The sequence below is a fragment of the Erpetoichthys calabaricus genome (genome assembly GCF_900747795.2).
Source record: "Erpetoichthys calabaricus chromosome 1 unlocalized genomic scaffold, fErpCal1.3 SUPER_1_unloc_22, whole genome shotgun sequence".
NCBI classification, from domain to species: domain Eukaryota; kingdom Metazoa; phylum Chordata; class Cladistia; order Polypteriformes; family Polypteridae; genus Erpetoichthys; species Erpetoichthys calabaricus.
In genome coordinates, this window is record NW_026261588.1 from 2,675,791 (window position 1) to 2,695,922 (window position 20,132).

A 20,132-nucleotide genomic window follows, 5' to 3' on the forward strand; every position below is an offset into this window, starting at 1 on the left:
GAAGTGTGGCTTGCCTCACTTGCGGAAGCACTAATTTTTTTTTGGGGGGGTGGGTAGGGGGGCTAGGGAGTGGAGAGAAAGAGAGCAATGCTATTTCTACTGCATCCCTTATACTCGAATAGCCATTTGTGACAACATAATATGCTCAATAGTCGAATCACTTAGCAATAATATGAAATCTATGTCAAAGCTATCGTATGTACCTAAACCTAAGACTACAAAATGTCAACAAAAGTTAAATATTTTCATGACCAAACAGTGAACTTCGTGAGCTGGAATGTCAACGGTCTCAATCATGAATTAAAGAGAAAGTGCTCTTGCACTTAACAAGTCTAAAGGCCAAGATAACATTTTTACAGGAGACTCGCTAATTAAGCAAGGACCAGTTTCAAGGAGAGTGGTCTGGCCAAATTTTTCACTCTGGGTATACAAAGAAAATCAGGGGTGTGGGAAACGCAATCCATGCAGAACTATCCCATTTGTACTGTCAGATGCAATATCTGATTCTGAGGGGGCGATATGTCATATTGACGGGTAATTCATCTAATACTAAACTGATTTTGATTAATATCTATGTACGTAAATCGGTTGATGAGATTTCTTCCAAAATGTAATTGCATATATCTCTAATGTGAACACTCACAAAATTATAATGGCCAGAGAGTTTGTGTTTTAAATCCAGACCTGGATAGATCCTCAGATACAAGAGAGATAAAATCTAATACTGCAAAGACAATTACACAGTTTGTAATGGATCATAACTTATCAGACCCATGAAGGTTCTTAACTCTTTTAGGGCGGATGTCGACTTTAGTCGACAGGAGGGGTTGAAGGCGAATGTCGACAAAAGTTGACATCCAGGGATAGGGGGCGACAATCAGCTGTTAATGGCGACAGATCTCACTGTCACGTCACAGGCATTCCCTCTGTGCTTGGAGGAATGCTAGACTCGTTGACTTGGCAAATAAACATTGCGTGTGCGTGAGTTGTGAAATGTAAACAATGGCAAGATGGCACCGACATGTGAAAAGGCAGCGAAGCAAGTGCAGAAAAGAAAACACTCGGCAGACAATGTTTTGCGCATTATCGCGGAGTCGGACTCTTGATTTTTCAGAATCTGATTTTATTGGCAGTGATCAGGAGATCGAGCAAGAGAGTAAGAAGCCGGTATCAGCTGATCAGGCACCAGCCGATGCCGCGCCAGCGGATCTGCTGCCAGTTGAGTGCCTTCGCGCAGCCGATGCATCTACGGCAAGGTTCGCATGGGATAAATACACAGACATTGATCCGTTGAGAGCCGATCTGGCTACCGGAGTTTACAAGACGGCATGGCTTGCTGTTGGACACGACAGATCACCAGCTGCTGTACTTCAGGCTGCTCTCTCCTGATGCTGCTTTTCAGCTACTGTCAGACGAGACAAACAGGTAGGCAGAGATTTTTTTTGAATTGCGGGCTGCGTTTGCATCGCATTCTCGTTTTTCAAAGTGGAAACCCACAACGAAAGACGAGATGAAGCGCGCTGTGGCATTACAAATAGAGATGGGACAGAACTGGTGATATAACTTCAGGGAGCATTGGTCCAAACGTGTTTTGTCCCCTGGTGGCTTAGGTACGTGCTGCTGCAAAGTTTTATTCACTTCTGTAATAAACAGAAGCAAATCCCATGGGGTGAGCCAGGCTATAATGCCATACATAAAGTTCATAAAGTTTCAGAAGATGAAAAGAGGTGACAATACGGTTTTCATGCAGGCAGAAAACTTGGTGGCAGTGGCATGGCACGATGGCAAATGGGTGACTTGTCTCTCTACAGTACACACTAACAATATATGTGAGAAAGTGCAGCAACAGACAATTGAAAAATAGGCACCAAAGCAACACGTATGGTAAGGAGTGCAATGTGGCAATGACTGAAATTGGCTGCTTTGAGCGAGATCAGACTTTGCTGTGCAAAATGTATGTGATATGTATGTGAAATCATAGAGTATGCAGGCTCATACAACATGCAAGACAGTAACATTTGTGAAAAGTCAATATTTTTTGTTGATTTGATATGTTAAACAATTGCTTTGTGTTCTTTTTTAAAAAAATGTTAGTTTTTGGAAAAATATTCAGCCCTGGGAGAAAAGAAACAAAAAAAAAAAAATTAGCCCTAAAAGAGTTAAATCCTAACCTTCTGAAAAAATTGCTCAAAAAATTATTTCCTCACAGACAATTTTTTACCCAGTATCAAATCTTGTAAGTACGACACTATTGTTATCTCTGACCAAGCCTCATTGATAATAGAGCTAAAATCACTATGCCCCACATATTCGTCTCGCAGCTGGGGTTTAATTTTATATATAAATGTCTGTGTGTGGAATTGTGTGTGTGTGTCCGGCCTGGAAGTGAGCGGTGGAGTCGGGCTAAGGGCTCTGCTTCCAAAGAAACAGAAAACTCGTTTAGCCACTAATAATACAAGCGAGGCCAGCACATCAGCAAAACAAAATCTCAGAAGAAAGACAAAGTCACTTAACCGCTAACACTGGCAAAACAGTATCCCTTTTACTTTTCCTCCACCGCTAATGCACAAGCAAGGCGAGCATGTCAGCAAAACGAAACCTCCTAGGAGATATATGCCCAGAGTAGTTCCTTTCAATTACCTGACATCTCTACATTTCAATTTTTTTCCTGACAATTTCAATAGATTTTAGGACCCTGGGTTTTTTACAACACAGGCTTACACAGCTAGTATATATATTTACCTATTATATCTAACACCCCAGAGATCCTATTATCTTTAGATGCAGAAAATCCATTTAACAACTACTTTATACTAGTCCAGAAGCCTCCATTCATATTAACAACATTATTTCAGAAAACTTCAAACTAGAATGTGGTACTTGACAAGGACGCCCCTTATCACCTTTGCAATCACCACTGAACCATTGGCTGTATACTTTAAAAAGCATCAGAGATAAAAGGTATTCTCAGGAAGGACTTGACCATAAAATATCACTATATGCAAACGATATGATACTGCATACGTCAGACCCACAAAACTCCGTGCCAGCAGTCCTAAAAGTATTTGCAGATTTTCAAAAGATCTATGGATTTAAATAAATTAAAGATAGATAGATAGATAGATAGATAGATAGATAGATAGATAGATAGATAGATAGATAGATAGATAGATAGATAGATAGATAGATAGATAGATAGATAGATAGATAGATAGATAGATAGATAGATAGATAGATAGATAGATAGATAGAATACTTTATTAATCCCAAGGGGAAATTCACATACTCCAGCAGCAAAAAATATTAAAGAGTAATAAAAAATGCAGGTAAAAAACAGACAATAACTTGAATAATGTTCAACGTTTACCCCCTCTGGTGGAATTGAAGAGTCGCATAGTTTGGGGGAGGAATGATCTTCTCAGTCTGTCAGTGGAGCAGGACAGTGACAGCAGTCTGTCGCTGAAACTGCTCCTCTGTCTGGAGATGACACTGTTTAATGGATGCAGTGGATTCTCCATAATTGATAGGAGCCTGCTGAGTGCCCGTTGCTCTGCTACGGATGTCAAACCGTCCAGCTCTATGCCAACAATAGAGCCTGCTTTCCTCACCAGTTTGTCCAGGCTTGAGGCATCCTTCTTCTTAATGCTGCCTCCCCAGCACACCACTGTGTAGAAGAGGGCACTCGCCACAACCATCTGATAGAACATCTGCAGCATCTTACTGCAGATGTTGAAGGATGCCAATCTTCTAAGGAAGTACAGGCGGCTCTGTCCTTTCTTGCACAGAGAATCAGTATTGGCAGTCCAGTCCAATTTATCGTCCAGCTGCACTCCCAGGTATTTATAGGTCTGCACCCTCTGCACACAGTCACCTCTGATGATCACGGGGTCCATGAGGGGCCTGGGTCTCCTAAAATCCACCACCAGTTCCTTGGTTTTGCTGGTGTTCAGTTGTAGGTGGTTTAAGTCGCACCATTTAACAAAGTCCTTGATGAGGTTTCTATACTCCTCCTCCTGCCCACTCCTGATGCAGCCCACGATAGCAGTGTCGTCAGCAAACTTTTGCATGTGGCAGGATTCCGAGTTATATTGGAAGTCCGATGTATATAGGCTGAACAGGACCGGAGAAAGTACAGTCCCCTGCGGCGCTCCTGTGTTGCTGACCACAATGTGGTCTTAGTAGATCCGTTTATATATCTAGGAATAAATATTACAAGTAAACATAAAGCTCTTTTTCCAACAAAATTTTGCCGTCTACATGAAAACAAAACAAAACGAAGATGTGACTAGATGGTATACTCTCCACATTACATTAGCAAGGAGAATCAACATTGTTAAGATGGCTGTCCTTCCAATGCTGATCTTCTTATTTCAGAGCATCCCCATACACTAACAATTTTTATTTATTTATTTATTTATTTATTTTTTAAATTTGATTCAAATCATACCATCCTTTATTTAGAATTTGCAAAAATCCACACATCCAAAGTGCGACTCTACAACGACCTAAATCAGAAGGCGGCATGGCACTACCTAACTTTCAATTTTATTACTGGGCAGGAAATATACAAGCTATATAGAAAGACCTGGACAATGACATAAAAATCGATAAATACCCACAAGCCTGGTCTGCAACAGAAATAAAATCTTGCAGTACTTTATATATCCCCTCCTCTGTGCCCCAGCTAATAGAAACTACTGTCATTACACTAATAATCCAATTACCCTTCATTCTCTCATAATATGGAGCCAATGTAGGAAGTACTTTAAGACAGAAATGCTTTTATCTGTTGTACCTTCACATAACAACCACATTTTTCCACCTTCTCAAGCGTATACACTATTTAAGGTCTGTAAAATGTCTGGGGTTAAAACACTTGGAGACTTGTACATAGATAATGTCTTTGCATCCTACAAACAATTACGCTTCAAATACAACTTCTCAAACACAATTCCTCCACTACTTTCAAGCTAGAAAATGTGTGTTGTGGGGTTCAAAATCTGTACATTTTGGTTTATATTTTTATTATATTTTGCTCAAGACACGACAACAGAAGAACTAACTTCAGGACACATCAAAGCACATCCTCTTCCTAGTTGTACCTCACTTCTAAAACAGCTAATCAAGCAAAAGAAGAAGACACGACGATGCCTCAGGCTATCAATTACTTTATAACCTGAGAAAGGATGGACATCTGGGGCAACAAGTAGATAAACTGGTTTACAGCCTGGAAAAGGAAGACATGACAGTAGGTACTAAGCAACATCAAAAAAGAAGTTTTACTGTTTGGGAAAACGGATGAGTGAATCTATTCATCATATTGACAGCTAGCCCATCAGAATACTAACAATCACATCTTGCAAAACCCCCCAGGTAGAATTTTATAATAAATATGCCCTGTCTAAAGAGCAACATAGGAGGGAGGAAGAAGGCACGAAGATGTCAAGAGAAGAGAACATAGCGACATCAGAAGAGGGTGCCGGCAATGTGCGACCGTTTCCATCTGATCATCAGAAAATCATCTCATGAACAACGAGTGCTAGATCACAATCTGCCTGTGACATTCATCCTTGTCATCTAACTTTTCATAAGTTTATTCTAAAGACTATATATATCCAGACTTTACTATCAGTCCTATTTTCTATTATTCTTTGTTCTACTGCTATTATTATTATTCCTGTAATAAAAAAGTGTTGAACCGATCCTTTAAGTGAGAATTTGATTTGTTTCCCAATTTCAAGTGGCATAGAACATCGGTTACCCATGAATTAGTATGGGGTGGAAACCTTCCAGTTGAGCACGATAATTCTATGTGTTAATAGTGTAGTAAAGGAAATTTCAGTTTGTTTGTCCTTCTCCACTTTCAGGCCATCTGAGAGTCCACCAAACACAGCTGTTAGTGGATTAGGGGGGACTGGGACACCAAGGCTGTCTGATAGGCATGCAAAGGTTTTTGTCCAAAATGCTGTTAGTTTGGTGAATGCATTTACAGGTTGATTCTTGCCCTGGAAACATTTTGGATAATTTTAAACACTATAAAGGCGCTCGATAATAGATTTTAAGTTGAATGACTGAATGCTTTGCACATATGGAGCGCGAGTAGAGTCTGTGCATTGGTGTCTTGCACTCCTTTTTTGAAGTATTAAGTGACAGATCCTTTCCCCAATGTACTCTTTGAAAGGAAGAGTCTTTAAATTATTTTTAGAAATTGTAGAGATAACTGTTATTCCGAGTCTTCAAGACTGGCCAATACTTCTTCTGGAATTGAACAAGATGGAAGGTGAGGAAAATTGGGCAGGTTCTGTTTACCAAAGTGTGTTATCGTGATAAAAATATGACAGGATCTAGTCAATGACATTTTAGAATCAAATTAGCTTCAAATTCGGGGAAAAGGATACCCATCTTTTCTTGCTCAGCTCTAGTTTCGGCAGCTAGCTCGAATTTTGCTTTGGTCCGATTTATTAAATTTGACTTGACTGTATGGAATGGTATTTGTTTCTATTTAAAATCAATAAAAAGATTTTCATTTACAACACCCTCTCCCAGTTAAGGTTTATAACATCTCAGACAGTTCATAGCAATTTGACAGCAACTCTTCACATCATTCTAGGATCAGTGGTAGCCAGAGATAGAAAATTTGTGGAGGAGGAGGTTTGGAAAATGTGCTGCAGAGATAATCCATGGAGTGAAGTGTGGATGGAACAATAGGAAGAAGGTATAAGAAGTACTGTGTGATTAAAGAATTAGGTGAAGGATAAAGGTGAGGTTTATAAGACAATGCTTAAGAGCAGCCATGATAGATGGAACTGAGACATGACGAGTAAAGGGAGCACAGTTGTCAAGTCAAGTAGGGGAGCGTGCACTGTTACAGTGCGTTGCCACACCCACTACACAACGAAACAACTCAGGATCCCGATTTGCAACCCGCCCAGGCAGACACACGGTCCAGTCCCACCCTCCGGAAATGACCCTCTATCGGCCGCAGTTAGGTGTTACATGGGCGACCCATTGGTCTGGTCCAGCCACTCGGGACCCCAGCAATGAGGATCTTACCAGCTGGATCACCCTCTGGGAAACGCGCCACATGGCCGTAGTGCCGTAACTGATGCTCCCTCACAATGCAGGTAATGTGCCTCATTCAGGACTCCATGAACAACTGTTCATTGGACACAAAGTCAAACCAACGGTACCCAAGGATTTTCCGGAGAGACACAGTACCAAAGGAGTCCAGTCTTCGTCTCAGGTCACTGGATAGCGTCCATGTCTCGCAACCATATAGCAAGACAGGAAGCACCAGGACTCTAAAGACTTGGACCTTCGTCCTTTTGCATAGATATCGGGAGCGCCACACACCCCTTTCCAGCGACCTCATGACCCCCCATGCTCTCCCAATCCGTCTACTGACTTCATAGGAAGAGTCACCAGAGACACTAATGTCACTGCCAAGGTAAGTAAACCTCTCAAAAAGGTCAACACACTTTCCGCAAACAGACACACTGTTGATGGTTGTGCCCAAGAGGTCATTAAAGGCCTGGATCTTGGTTTTTATCCAGAACACTCACAAGCCAAGACACTCCGACTCCTCACTCAGTCTCTCGAGCGCCCCAATTTCAGCCTCCATTGACTCTGCGAAGATCAAAGCATCATCAGCAAAGTCAAGATCCATGAACCTTTCTTCACCAACAGATGCCCCACAGCCATTGGACCCAATGACTTTGCCCAACACCCAGTCCATACAAGCATCAAACAGAGTAGGAGCAGAACACACCGCTGATGAACCCCAGAATCAACTGGGAAAAACGCAGAGGTCCTGCCTCCACTCTTCACAGCACTCACAGTACCACTGTACAAGCCAGCCATGATATCCAGCAACCTCGAGGGGATCCCGTGAATCCTCAGGATGTCCCACAGGCCAGCTCGATCAACTGAATCGAACGCTTTGCGAAAATCGACAAAGGCTGCAAAGAAACTCTGCCGATATTCGTGTTTGTGCTCCATGAGCACCCTCAGTGCCAGGATGCGGTCAATGGTAGACTTCTTAGGCATAAAACCAGACTGTTCCGGTCACTGGTAGGTGAGCAAGTGATCACAGATCCTATTGAGGATGACCCTAGCAAGGACCTTACCCGGCACCGAAGGCAGTGTTATCCCCCTGTAGTTGCTGCAATCCAGGCGATCACTCTTCCCTTTCCAGATAGGAACGACAAGTCCAGTTTTCCAGTCATTTGGGATGATGCCAGTCTCCCAAATGGAAGCAAAGATTGGAGCACAGTTGGATATGGTAGAAATGAAAATATGGTGATGGAGGTGTGGAGTTACCAAATAACTACAGAAGAAGAAATGAGACAGAGGGACAACAAAAGTGGGAGAAATATCTAAGCACAGGAAAGTAAGCCGAAGTAGTATGGACATGTGATGAGGAGAGACAAGGAACATGTGGGCAAAAGAAAGATGGGAATGGAAGTACAGGGGAAGAGAAAACAAGGGACACCAAAGTGGAGGTGGGTGAATAAATTAAAAGAAAATGACTGGGGAGAAGGTGCTGGACCAAGCTGTATAATCGACCCCACATAGTAGAAAAAGATAATGAAGGTCCAATGAAGACAGGGTGGACACACAGGCACAAACGAGGGACTTTAGGGCAACGCCAACCCATGTAACTTGCTTGTCTTTGACCTGTGTGAGGTAACGCACATGGACACCGGGAGAACATGCACACTACATGAAAGGTCCAGTAAACACCTGAAAGAGGATAGAGGAAGCCTGCACTGCATTATGTGTAAGGGTGGTTGTGGTGGGGGTTAATGATAGCAACTCCAACATCCCCCAAACAATGTCATACGTAAATATCGTGTTAATCAAGTGCACCAAGGATTTTAGCATAAAGCAAAGCATTTCAAACACTAGTCATTTAGTACTTAGACTCAAAGATGGATGGATCTTTATCAGTCCAAAGGGGAAATTTCTCTTTATTGAGTGTAGTACTAGGGTGTTGTACCGTGTTAGCCATTATGGATGTAGTGAGAAGTCAAGCAAAGTGACCCCTTTTATTGGCTAACTAAAAGAGATTACAATATGGAAGCATTCAAAGCAACTCAGGCCCCTTCTTCAGGCAGACATGTAATCAAATCAATATGTTCAGAGTGTCCGAATGTTTAACAGTTCTGGATATGGCACAGTATTACTTGATCGACACAACAAGGCATTCCTTTAAGTAGTGCAAAGGATTCGTAGCGAACTACAACAAACTAATCCAGCACTGAACTGCAGGGAAAAGAAAAACGGGGATCAACCCCAGTTTACTTTGGTCATTTATAAGTTTACATACAGTACATACTCATGTACTTTACACCAGGAATTGTGATTTTTCAGTTAAATTGTTGGCAAAGTAGGCTAAATTAACTTTCCCTCACTCAGCAAGCCACTTAATCAGCAAATTACTCTGTGGACTGACAGACAAACCGAACCAGCAATCAGCGTTTTCCTTTTGTCTTGCCACGGTACCTACACTTTTAGTTGTTACCACCCTTCCGATTGTGAGCACGTCATCAGTAATTTCGTGCACAGTGAGAAAGAAATATTTAGAATTAAGGTGCTTCAGTCTTTCCAAATAATAAAGTGCTAATAAAACTATAAGAAACGTCACTTGTGTATTAATAAATAAGGATGTATTAAGCTAACTGAACAAATGTAATCTAATACAGACACTAAGCTGTAAGAGTGTACTCCTGTAAGACAAATCTACTAAACTAACTTTTAGGGTAGCTTTTGAAATTGTATAACCAATTATTATGTGCGATGATCATTATGTGCGAAATTTAAGCTATAATAAGATTCTTAAATTCTTAAATTGTAACTGCCACATAGCCGTTGAGGTGTTGTAACCTTGATGGTGCAGATGAATAGAGATGTGAGCATTGTCTAAAATCACCAAGTTGCATACACCCTATAACCGTTAGGGAAAACTTGCTGTAGCTGGACTTATGTACGTGCAAGCTAGCAGAAGTGTATTTCCTAAAACTGTGAAAATGTCAACAAATCTTTATCTGTAAAAAACAGTGTTTTTCTGCATGTACAAATTTAGGATGTGGATAGGGGCTATAGCAATCCATGTAATAACCTCAAGATGAACTGCTATGTTTTTTTCTGATTCTTTAAGGAAGTCTCTCTTTTCCTGCTGCAGGCTGGCTGACGGTTTGTAGCACACTGGAACGTGACAGGGTCTGCAGCCTGCTTCTTCTCACCAAGAATAAAAGAAATTGATTTTTATTTTATATTGGTGTCTGTTTCCTTGTCGTTCCCGATTTTCAGCATCCACAACGGCACCACATTTAATTCAGCGCGTAACCTTATTTAATCATGTGTGTCACCTCATTTAACAGTGCACGCCGCATTTTTGTGTGCGCCACATCTTTCAGTTTTTTGCCACTTGCCTTTGGGGGCCACTGTGAATTCTGCTGTGGCTAGAACACAAGGTCTGGCTTAAAAAGCACTTGCCAGACTCTCTTATTGCCAAATAAAAAGTCTCCAGAATACAACTTTCATGTATTATCTGATTAGATGATCGATACGAGACCATGCTAACAACGTCTCTCGGAGTAACAAGCTGGACACTCAAGTTCAAGCAATGAACCATAAATCAAAAAATGTATTGCTGTTGTCAGAATCTCAAAATAACAAGATTCAAGTTTATCAGCTGTATCTTGTGGAATTAGCCATTGCACCCAAGAACACGGCAGGATAGTTTAATAATTAACACAGCAGTAAACTTGTATTAAATAGAAGCACCTCCCTGTATTGTGACCTTGGCATGATGGAGGCCTTGTGTGCCTCAGTCTTCCTTAACACTCCATTGTCTGGAGATTTGTGCTCCTGACAGACCAGTTTGCCATGAATAACGCAAGGGGAAGGCACCAAACAAAGAACAGCCCATTATTGACCCCCACAAATAATCTCATTAAATGAAAGTGGATCTTGCCCAGAAAAGGAATGCCAATCCTGACAGTGGTGTTTCACCTAAGAGTGGCACACAGCGGTGACCCCCACAGCCTGTTTGGGTTCTGCACGATAAAGTTACATGTAGCAGTTGCAAAATGTGACTTAGCTTCTACCTCACCACCGTGCTCCAGTGCAAAACAAACACAAATAGAAGTTATTGGGGTATAGGAAGGAAACCAGAGTACCTGTACAGGGCAGGAGCCAGCTATAGACCACCATAGGGTACACTCACATTCAAGTCCACCACTGCACCAAGACAAGTTAGATTTGCCAGGCCACTAAACCTGAGCATCTTTAGAGAAGTGGAGAAAATTAGAATAAAAGAGCAGACATGGACACTGAAGAGAGTCTTAAAAAACAGGCTGACATTCAAATTCATTCTGACAGAACTGTGAGGCAGTAACACAAATCTCTATTAACGTCTCTAATACTCACTAACAGAAATTACTGGTTTGGCTTTAGAACTGAAACATGGGAGTCTGTCATATTTGATAAAGGTTAAAAGAAAAAAAAAAATAACATCCTTATAAATTGCCCATTCATGCAATTCATGGATGTTAAAATGCAACATCTGGTGCTGCCACAAACAGCTGCCTGCAACAGCGGCTTCCATGTTTGTTCATATGTCTTAGTTGCTGGTTGCTACATGTTTACTGGAGAACTTGGATAACCAAAGTAGTGAGGAAGGTTTGACTCCCCTACCTGTGACAGCAACTGTCGGACCTGCACCCTTTGTCTCCCAGAGTGCCTGATCTAATTGCTGGGCTGCCAGCAGAGCTACAGAGTGGACGCTGAGGGAAAGAGAGCAGGCGTCTGACTCCACAACAAGACAAGAAGCACAGACCATAGCTGTCTTCTGTCATCATGGGCAATGTAAGATCAAATGCTGGTCAGGAGCCAAAGGGAATACAAACTCAGCAGCCCCATGTGCTTCCCTGACACAGGATTTTGTTGAACACCTATGTTGTGATGTAACATTTTGCATATAACTTGATAAATATTTTGTATGTCTTTATTTGTAATTTAGGCAAAGCAATGGAATTTAGTGTTACATTAGTGAAAAGCATTCATGTTTACTTTGAATTTTACGACAGAGATGGGGGAAGGAGATGTGCCTTAAATCAGTTTGGAGAGTGTTAATATATGATTTCGTGGGATGGCAGGTGTTAAGATTGTCTTTGCTCCATTGGTCTGAAGCATGGCTGTTTGGAATTAGCTTCTATCAGAAGCTTTTAAGTACCATGATGTCCTATTGGCTGTAGGGGTTGGACAGAGAATCTATAAATGTACTTGCTCAACCTCACACTGTCTCTCTTACTAACCTCTGAAGATGAAGTATCATCTCTCTTACTAACCTCTGATGATGAAGACCAAACTGATGAACTGAAAGGACAACACAATGGAGACCACAGCTCGGCAGCCATATTGAGACAGGCATACGGCCTGTTCTGAAGAAAGCCGAGTACCAATGATGCCTTAGAGACATTTTAAATAACTACAAGTCTGTGTGCCGCCTGAACTACCATTTGATCAGGTTGTATGGTTGCCAATATTCAAATGTACTTTGCATATTGTTATTTATGAATATTATCAATAATACATTATTTAATGTGTAACTTAACTCCTGCTTGTGTTTTCACTACACCTAATTGTCTTTAGATATAGAAGGGAAGGTGGGGATACGTTATATTGTATAATATCGTATAAACAGTGGTAAGTCTGTGGGATTTGAGGCTTTCTGACAGAGGCTACATCAGATAGATAGATAGATAGATAGATAGATAGATAGATAGATAGATAGATAGATAGATAGATAGATAGATAGATAGATAGATAGATAGATAGATAGATAGATAGATAGATAGATAGATAGATAGATAGATAGATAGATAGATAGATAGATAGATAGATAGATAGATAGATAGATAGATAGATAGATAGATAGATAGATAGATAGATAGATAGATAGATAGAATATACTATATGACAGACAGATCCCAAGGGGAAATTCACAAATAGGGGAAAGAACAGCAATACATTACTCTACCAAGACAAAACAACATAACAGAAACATTTTCCAGGTTATAGTAAGAATTGACAAAATGTTGACATGAAGTGTACAATGTGTGAAGACTGAACTCCGAATATCAAATAAACACTTTCACAAAAGATACACATATAACAAAACAAGTGCGCTTTTATTCAAGACTATAACCAAAGAAAAAGAAAATCAGGTCAGGGTACAACGCTGACATGACCGTTTGGCTGGTGCACAGGTAAGAACTGCCATCTCATAATCAAGAGGTCGTGGGTTCGATTCCCAGTCCTTCCTAGATTTACCATGTTGAGTAGTGACCTGCTCTTATTCTTACAATTACAGAATAAAAACATACATTTGATTTGAGTCCAACAAGCCGGTGTAAATTTACGATACTTGTAAAAGTTGGTGTTTCTTTCATTCAGTTTTATTCTCTGTCACATTCACGCTTGCCCCGATCTGACACTGCTGTTTTCAAATAAAGACGTGCTATAACAGAGGGGAGCTCAGATGAGGAACGAGGTTTCTATAGTGGAGAAAGAGAACAGAAGCCCTCCCCGAAAAGAAACGTCCACTCAGAAATAAGAACAACGCAGCTGCACCGTGCATAAAAGTGAAAGATGGCACTGTTTGCATGCAGCAGCAGGTGAATCTGCCACACATGTCCCCCAACAAAACAGCAAGGCCTACAGAGCTCACCAAGGTATCGTGTACAGTTCCGTTTGTGATTACGTTTTTTTTGATGGTCTTTAAATGAAAAACGTGTATGTTACTTATATAAACACCACATGGAACGTTACCTACCTATATTTATTTACTTATCTTACAACAGCATGAAGTCAAAGTAGACAGCAGAGCTTCCTGTGTTTGATCGACACAGGCACGCTGAAAAAAGTACATGTGCAATGCCACTCCTTATTTAGGAAAGCATCCCAGGTGTCCCACGGGACAAAGACTTTCCGAGAATAAGGTCATAAAGCCGTCTCTGGACAAAGGCAGAAGTGTAACAGACAACTCCTTCACAGTGCTTTCGCTGGCTAAGGATCTGCGCTGATATGTGAAGGTTGCTGGTTTGAATCCCTGTCACTGCCAAAAGAGATCCTACTCTGTTGGGCCCTTGAGCAATGCCTTTAACCTGTAATTGCTCCAGGGGTGCTGTACAATGGCTGACCCTGCGCTCTGACCCCAAGGGGTATGTGTAAACTAACAAATTCCTAATACAAGAAATTGTATAAGGCGAAATAAAGAACAAAAAACAAAACTCTGCTTGGCACCATCAATAAAGTGCGATGGTAGCTTCCACCCGGAGCTATAGACACAGTACGTAAGCAATGGTACCGAGAATGCAGTCAGATGATTTCTTTTTGGGCACATACACCGTGAGCATGGCAGTGCCAGATCTAAACACTAGCATGGAGAGTCGCTCGCGTACTGAAGTGACTTTAGCTGCAGATGGAAGCGGTCGTCTCACTTTACGTAACTGATCTTTTCCTGAATAAGGCGTGGCATTGCACATGTACTGTGTCAGCGTGCCCGTGTCGATCAAACACAAGAAGCTCTGCAGTCTACTTCTGACTGTACGCTGTAGGAAGAAAAGTAAATAAATCAAGGTAAAGAACATTCAATCTGGCTTTTATATAAGTAATATATAAATGTTTTCCATGTAAAGACCATCACAAAACAATCACAAACTGGACTTTGCACGATACCTTGGCGAGCTCTGTAAGCCGTGCTGTTTCGTTGAAGGACAGGCGTGGGGCAGACTGACTGGCAGGATGACTCCCGCCCTTTTGCTGCATCCAAATGGTGCCATCTTTCACCTTTACGCCTGGTGCAGCGACATAGTACAGTGCCCCTGGAGCAATTACAGGTTAAGGGTCTTGCTCAAGGGCCCAGCAGAGTAGGCAGTGACAGGGATTCGAACCGGCAACCTTCTGGATACCAGCGCAGATCCTTATCCTCAGAGCCACCACTCCGCCCTCGTTGATATTTGGACTTCACTCTTCACACATTATAACTACATGTCAACCTTTTATCATTGGTACTATAGCACGAAAAAAGCTTCTGTTTTAGCTATGTGTTCAACATTTCTTGCATTTCCTGTCATCCTGTATTTTCCCAGATCGTTATAGAAACAGAACACACATTAAATGCATTTATTCCAAATAACGATATATTATTTACCCAATACAATTCCAGGCACCTCACACCAAAATAAAGAGAGTGGAGCTGGGAGAACTTCAGCTGTGTCGGTGGCTGGCTGGGATAGCTGATAACCACATTTACAAAACAAAGACACTGATGGAGAGATGCGGGGGAATTTAAAGTGTAAAACATGCAAAGTAAGCGAATAAGAGCAGAGCTAATGTACTGAAGCAGGTTCAACAGGTTTGACTCATTCTTGCCAGTCCAGGCCTCCCCTAACATTGCAGGCCTCTGTGTGCTCTGCAACTCAACATCAGTAAAACAGAAGAGCTGCTGGTGGACTTCAGACACGCCAAAGAGCCTCCGAGACCAGTCGCCATACAGGAGGAGTAAACAGAAGTGTGCAGAGCTACAAGTACCTGGGGGTCGACATGAACAACAAACTGAACTGGTCTGAAAACACAGTGGCGCAGGTTAAGAAGGGCCACAGCACACCGAACATCCTAAAGAGACTCCGGTCTTTCGATATATAAAGCAAGTTGATTCTCGGTGCTTTAAAGTAACAATGGGACTCGACCACGTGAAGTGAATCGGAGAGACAGAAACAACAATTAAAACTATCAGCTCGTGGGAGGCCACAGGGGGATTCACTCGAGCAAAGTTAGCCACAAGGCTGAAGAACACGAACGCGCCGCGGGGCCTCTCACTCAAATCGCGTGCGGTACGTCTGAGTGATGTAAATTAAAACTCACACATCCATAAAGTGCGCCCCCCAAACCCGTGCACTTACGGTCTGTCTGTCGCCCAGTGATAAGGTACTTTCGATTCTCGATGAAACTCCTGCCTCATTCCACAACAACCTTCCTCTGAAGCGCCTGTCGCTACAATGCGGCGGTGCTTCAGCCGTCGTCGCCCTGGATGACGTCAGCCGGACGCTACCATTACTACACGTGACGGTTTTCTAAAAACTTTAAAGCGAAATTAAAACGTCGGGTATGCGCCCTGAAACTTAACAGACGTTCTATCAAATCACGCCATCTTTCGAGGAGGTCAGTCTAGGGTTACTATGCACGTTCACAACGTTTTGATGACGAATACTTAGTGATGGGCGGACCACCAAACGCCTTGTACTTTATTCGCATGCGTGGAGGAGCTTCCAACCGCGTGAGCGCGCAGGTCTCTCATCGCGCGTTCACAGCATGGAAACACAAATTCTTAAAGGAGCAGCCGAGAATTTCCCGTGCCACGTTAATGACAGTGGAAACAGAACTGGCGACGGTCATTTAGTCGTTCAATAAAAATACCGCAAATGTTAAAGGGAAACTTTTCAAGCTGATCGCTTTGTGTGTGTGTGTGTGTGTGTGTGTGTGTGTGTGTGTGTATGTTGAATCAGGCGCGATAGGACTGATTATAAGCAGGCCACATCTTGCACCAAACAACATTTGTAAAACTAAATCCATCCATCCATTATCCAACCCGCTATATCCTAACTACAGGGTCACGGGGGTCTGCTGGAGCCAATCCCAGCCATCACAGGCGCAAGGCCGGAAACAAACCACGGTTAGGGCGCCAGCCCACCGCAGCAAAACTAAATCAATTGAGAAAATGCATTAATACATAAAATACATATATACATGTAAAGCCTGTGTTGTCCACGATTTGGCTTACTGCCCTGCGCTCTCGTGTCTCCCTGTCGATATTCTTTTGATCGCCGCTGCATTCTAACCACGCCCACTTCGTGACGCACCTTTGTTATGAATTGTGCGGCGTCTCGTCGCTGAACGAAACAAGTTTGAAGTACAAAGCATCGAGAAGAGGCGCTCAGATTCTTGTGCTAAAATAATAAAACAACTGCTTTCCCCCCTAAAATATCCTAAAATATTATGACCATTCATTTTTCTATTTATCTATCTATCTATCTATCATATAGTGTTTTGCACTCTATCTATTATATAGTGTTTTTCACATCTGTCTATTATATAGCGCCTTTCACTCTGTCTATTATATAGCACCTTTCACTCTATTATATAGTGTCTTTCACTCTATCTATATCTATCTATCATAGAGTGCCTTTCATATTTAGAGTATCTATTTTTTATATAGCGCCTTTCATATCTATCTATCTATCTATCTATCTGTCTATCTATCTAACAAGCTCTGTTAATAATTATGAATACATGAAAGTAGGTTTGTGGAATCCCAATGGCTTCCTGATTTTAAAAGGTCTCTCCCTTCATCCAGTAACCACAGGCTCGGTTCAGGTTTTCTTGACTTGTCAGTATCCCGTTAGGTAGCCTAGTATTCATTAAAACTTTGTTAATTCCGCATGTTATGTGCCTTTTCAAAGCCTAAAGAACCCACTTCAAATACAAAGAGCCCTTTCCAGAAAGAAATGGTTCTTTGTCAATCAATGGTTCTATAAGGAACCACACAATCCAGTAAAGTACCATTATTATTATTTTAAGAGTGCCCAGTCCTACTAGTAAGTCTTTTATAAGATATTTCATTCTTCTTTGTACACAAGGTGTAATGCTGGGAAGGTCTGAAAATTTAAAGTCCATCTTATGAGAAGGATTTAGGAGTCGTAGTGGACTCTAAGCTATCAACTGGCAGACAGTGTTCAGAAGCCATTAATAAGTCTAACAGAATGTCAGGTTATATAGCGCCTTGATGTGTGGAGTACAAGTCACAGGAGGTTCTGCTCAAGCTTTATAACACACTGGTGAGGCTTTGTCTGGAGTCTTGGGTGCAGTTTGGGTCTCCAGACTACAAAAAGGACATAACAGCACTAGAGAAGGTCCAGAGAAGAGCGACTAGGCTGATTCAGGGCTACAGGGGATGACTTATGAGGAAAAATTAAAAGAGCTGAGCCTTTACAGGACATGAAGAGTAGACCTGATTGAAGTGTTTAAAATTATGAAGGAAATTAGTCCAGTGGATCAAGACTGTGACTTTAAAATGAGTTCATCAAGAACACGGGGGCACAATTGGAAACTTGTTAAGGGTCAATGTCGCACCAACGTTAGGACGTTTTGCTTCACAAAGAGAACCACAGAGGCACGGAATAAGTGACCAAGTAGTGTGGTGGACAGGAGGACCTTAGGAACCTTCAGAACTCGACTTGATGTTATTTTAGAAGAATTCAGCAGATGGGACTGACAAGCTTTGTTAAGCTGAATGGCCTGTTCTCGTCTGGATTGTTCTGATGTTGCTGTGCTGTGTGACGTCCTGCCAAAGCTGCAGCAGATTGTCTGTGTGGACTCTTCAACTGTATGGAGTGGCGTAAATGTTTGAGTAGCAGGTTGTGTGATAATCACATTCCCTCATTTCATTTTCATTTCCATTAGTGCTCGACATGAGTGTTTCATTGTTACTATGAAGTATTCATGAGCTGGATATGGAAGTTGAAGCTGTTTATAGCAAGAGCTGCGTTCACGAGTTTCATGGCACATAATTGCTTTTTAAAATCTTCTTCTGTAGCTATTCTCATTTTTACTGTATATGGGGTCACTATTTTTCACTAGACTTTTCCAATATGGTTTCGCTGTGATTTTTTATGACCAGCGCTCTATCGACACATGCTATCCATGGACCAGTGCTCTTTAGGGTTACTGCACATGCTCACAACACGGTTACACCACGTTTGTTAACATGTCGATAGAATCACGCTGCCTGAGTTTATAACGGTGATGTTGGACATTTTGCGTGGAGTTTTTGTTCATTTTATGCTTGAAGGAGTCTATGAACCGTTTGTGAGCTGACATTCAGTGGTTTCACAATTTGTGAAATGTTTTTTTTCTCGCATCTATGATTACATGCTGTTATTCATAACATCCTTCAAATAACTGATTTGCTGCATGCATACAACTTTATTGCTTTCTAGCTGTGTTCATTGAGGGTTTCTAAAATTGTTATAAATACAGCGATGAGGCGTGTGCAAGAAATCCTAATTGTGACGGTGCGGGTCCTGCTCCACACTCCCTCTTCCCTTTTGAGAGCTCTTGAACCCAACACCGTCAGTAATGTAATCCGGATGAGCTGGTCTGATGGGGACAAATCTAACTGAGCAAAGGGATGGTGCATAAAGGTGCAAAGTGCTTTTATTGAAAATAAAAAATCAAAACCAGTGTCCAAATAAAGTGCAGTGCTCAAAAACGTCAATAAATAATCCATTAAAACAGGGTGAACAAAAGTGGAGGTTAAAATACTCGAAATAAATAAATCCTTTAAAACGAGTTTAAAAATTAAGGAGAAGGCGTCTCTGTTAAAAACCCGGTGCCTTCACCATTCTTCTGACGGCTCCACTGCTTACCCCTCTCGTGCCGGGCAGTAGAGGAGTCGATTCTTTCAGCAGGGGCAGCTGACTTAAAAACTGGTCCGGTAGCTTTCTGTCCCTTGGCTGGCTACGACAGACCAAGACTCGGGTAACCCAAAGATCAGGGCGCTCACGCTGGGACTTTCGCTCCCAAACCTCCACGACTCCCGCTGCCGTCCTCGATCCTGGTCACTAAAATGTAATATTATTATTATTACTACTGCTCCTCTGAATAACTCAGGAGTGACTCAAGCCATCCGTCCCCGAGTGTCGCTCAAAGACCCCGCCAGGGCTCTCTTCCCAGCTGCCTGCATCCAACAGCGAGCGAGCGCGCGTGCGCTCTCTCTCTCTCTCTCTCTCTCTCTCTCTCTCTCTCTCTCTCTCTCTCTCTCTCTCTCGCTGTACGTCTTTTCTTTCTTTTTCTCTCCCTCCACACTCGCGCTTCTCCTACTTATAATGGAGACGTAGCACAAGTAGTGGCGATTAGCAGCATCAATTACGGACACGGGCGGTTCCTTACCTGTGCACTTCAATGCGGAAACGCTCCGTTCACACTACCACGCCCCCTTCTTAAGCCGCGAGTGCGACGATTATTTATTTAAAAATAGCAAACAGCCGCGGACCTCACTTTACCAC

At 42.0% G+C, this 20,132-nt stretch overlaps 1 protein-coding gene across 6 annotated transcripts in view; it reads right to left on the bottom strand.

Annotated features, from left to right (window-relative positions):
• LOC114669339 (oocyte zinc finger protein XlCOF6-like) overlaps window positions 1-16,255 on the bottom strand; it is a 42,505-nt gene extending 26,250 nt beyond the window's left edge. For 3 of the 6 annotated variants that reach the window (XM_051921726.1, XM_051921724.1, XM_051921725.1), the window contains exon 1: window positions 15,968-16,254. The gene's annotated coding sequence lies outside the window, so the exon portion shown is untranslated. Of the gene's footprint in view, window positions 1-15,967 lie in introns of all 6 variants that reach the window. The other 3 variants (XM_051921727.1, XM_028825559.2, XM_051921723.1) reach the window with 3 other exon arrangements.
• Between the last annotated feature and the right edge of the window lie 3,877 nt (window positions 16,256-20,132).